Source organism: Bidens hawaiensis, unplaced genomic scaffold, assembly GCF_021521415.1.
Source record: "Bidens hawaiensis isolate Kalapana, Puna unplaced genomic scaffold, B.hawaiensis_p1.1 tig00039698_1, whole genome shotgun sequence".
Classification (NCBI taxonomy): Eukaryota; Viridiplantae; Streptophyta; class Magnoliopsida; order Asterales; family Asteraceae; genus Bidens; species Bidens hawaiensis.
Window position 1 is genome coordinate 59,632 of NW_027505625.1, and position 3,484 is coordinate 63,115.

Consider the following 3,484-nt stretch of genomic DNA (forward strand, 5'->3'; position numbering starts at 1 on the left):
AATGAATTTGCTAGATGTGTACCATTCACCAGATATATATGAGAGCAACTTCTTGTTCAGGTCAAAATCAGTGATGGCAAGCTCAAAAGTTCTTATCTCATTGACTATTGCAACAAACCTTTGCAACACAAATTTCAACCTCTTTCCTTTTTTAAACTTAAACATATCAAGTTGTTGCTTCAGTCTATCTTTCTTAATATCTTTCAGCTCAGTGTTTCCTTCAAACATCTCAATGAGTACATCAAGCATGGCTTTAGCAGTTGTGTGATGATTCACACTTGTCAAGATTACCCATGACAAACCTAGCTTCAACATGGACAATGCCTTCTCATCCATTTTCCTCATTTGTCTTTCCATCGTTTGGTTGTTGTTAGCACCATCAGTTGCAACATATGGACCATTCTTGATGTATTTCCACATATCTGTATCATTGTAACAAACAACGACCTTCCAAAAGGACTTTCCACTTGATGTAGTTCTCCTGGCCTAACAACCTTAGAATCTTAATAATAGAAAACTCTTGGTCATCCAATTGTTCAGTAATATTTTGGTATTCTTGAAAAATTTTAGAAATAAAAATAACTTAAAACTTAACAAAGTTTGAAAAACTACCAAATCTGGGAATATGTCTGTCCCCTCAATTTTTGCTGGATCTTAATCAATCATGTCATAACTCACACAGATTAACATGTTGACAAGAGAGTTAATGACGGGTTGCTATATTTAGAAAGATATCCGTTTGTTAAAGGCGGAATCAATAACAAACATACGGTTGCAATGAATAATCAAAGGTAAAAAGCTCACTTAAGATTCACTCAAAAGATTTCCATTTATATAATGTTAATCATACAAAAGGATAATCGATTTAGGGTTTTCTAGGAATCCTAAGACAGCCGTCACACAATATTCTCTCAATTAATGTGTCGGTTTTATCCGTATTGTGCCCCCTCGGCGGGGTGCCCTAAACATTCTATTTATAGGCCTGCCAACCTAGGACAGCTGTCATTCCTTCTAGAAACCCTAAATACAGTCATACATATTCAAATTACATATTCAAAATAAACTAAGTGTAAAACAAGTCTTCCGAGTAGACTTTTCATCAATCTTGTCTTTCCGAGTATGCTCGGCCATCCTTCATAACTTGGTAACATAGAAGTGTGCTCGGGATCAGTTTCCGGGTAGACTTTACATAAAGAGTATTTCACTAAGTAAAATACTCACCGAGTAGACTTCAGTCTTCTTGAATTTATCAGACTTTGCCCGACAACTCCTTACGAGCAACCTTGTTCTTCAATGATCCATTTCAGCTCTTTGCTATAAAATAAGTTATTATCAAAGTGTACTCGGGAGTACTGTTCCCTGCTTGAGCTGAACCTTGCCCGATATTACTTAGAGATATTTCTTTAAATTATCAAGCATACTTGGATCATACTTATTAATGAATACCTTGCCCGGTCTTCCAATTTTTTGACTTCTTGGACTAGGTTAACCAAACCTTACTCGGAAGAGTAAAATACTTGGTTCTGAAGAACAGACTTGCTTGATAAAGTGAACCTTACCCGGATTTACATAAACTAGTGTACCTTACTCGGAAATGCACTAATTTGCATACCCTTCTCGGATATCCACTTAAGAAGACTAAACGAAGTAAACCTTGCCCGGTAGGCAAAGTATCGTACTCGGCTAAGTAAAACCTTGCTCGGATGTCTAAGGTGTGCTCGGATCCATTACTTAGCGAATTTAGAGGAGGTTGAGAATATTCCAATCTTCCATGTACTTCATTTAGGACAAATCTTTGACTCAACAATCTCCCCATAGGTCAATTTCTTGACCCAACAATCTCCCCCTAGATTGGAACACCTCAGCTGACCCAAAACATTTCTATGGTTACTTACACTCAGCAAAAATACACATCAAATTAACAATCAAAATTGCATAATCAAAAAGTTGTCCGAAGACATTACAAAACAAAGCCTAAGATAAAAATTCTTCAATTTGGCCAAAGGTCTGGTTTAGGCATGGAAAGTCCAACTTTTCTTGCTCTCTCAAGAATCTTAGCAACTCTGTTTGCTTAGCACTTGTAGGCCTTTGTCTTTCTTTGTAATCAGAGAGATACAATGCTGCAATCACATTCAATTGCCATAGATTGAATTTTCTGAAGTCATTTTTAGAAAAGATCTTGACAATCTCTCCATTTTCCATCACAACATTCAGATGTTCAGTCCTGAAATCACAGAATATTCCACTTGGCATAACATTGTGGTTGACTGAAGGGTTTTTGGCTTTTACAGCAACCTTGACAATGGGTTTATCCATCTTCAAGTGCATCTGCTTTGGTTTTCCCTGAGTAGTCACAGACATCTTCCTTTTCTTTGTATTGTTCTGTTTTGAGAGTAAGGATGATGTCTGTTTGCAGAATTCCTCTACTTTGAATTTCCCTTTCATTGTCATCCTTGATAGATCAACCATCTTTTTGGATATTCCTTTGTTCTTACCAACCAGAGACTGAGCGGCTCCCTTCTTCATGATCAGCTGTTGTCCTTTCATTTTCTTGAAGTTGCTCAAAATCTCTTTTCTTGTCATTACTTTTACATAATCAAAAGGAATTCCATTCTTAACCAAAAATTTTGGTTTACCACCATATTTGCTTAAGAATTTTTGAATTTCCACTTCTTGTTCCAAATCATCTTTCAATTTCAAACCTTTTAGTTCATTGTCTTGAGTATTCTTTTCTTTACTTAAAGCCTTTGAAATCTTGTCAATGATAGTGTCTAGTTTCTCCTTTATCTCTTTCTCTGGTTCTTCTTGCTTAATTAGTTTGAGCAAAGAGACTACCACACGATTTGGAATTTCTTGATCATTCAAGCATTTTTCAATCAGCTCTTGAGGCACATCCTTCTGATTAACATTCACTTCATCTTTTAGCCTTTTCTCATCTTCAAACATTTTCAACAAATTTTCTTGTTCTTAAAAGTCTTTATCAGACATCATTTGACTCAGAAATTCTCTGTGATCAATTTCTGTCATTCTTTGCACATAGACTCTTTTGGCTTCTGATTCAGATTCATTCATTTCTGAGTCCATTGTATTCTCCTTCTAAGAATTTAAAGTCTGAATTTTATCATCCTCCAAGGCAATTTCTTTTCCTTTTAGTTTCTTCCTTTTCTCTAGTTCTTTTATCTTATCTTTAGAAATGTTATCAAAATCATCATCTGAGCTGTTCTTTTCATATACTGAGAGAAGCTTTAGTGAATTCTCCCCCTGATTCAGTACTTTCTCCCCCTGATTCAGTGATTTATCCCCCTGTTTTGGGGTAGCTGAGATCTTCTCAACCTCAGACATTAGGGTTTGAACTTGTTGCAATGCTTTCTTCAGTTCTTCAGAAAAATGATGTTTGTAGGAATTGGAATTACCTGGAGTTGGATCCATTGCTGATTTTCTGTTATATCAATGAACACACAATTATCAGTTAGATCTCAAAGTA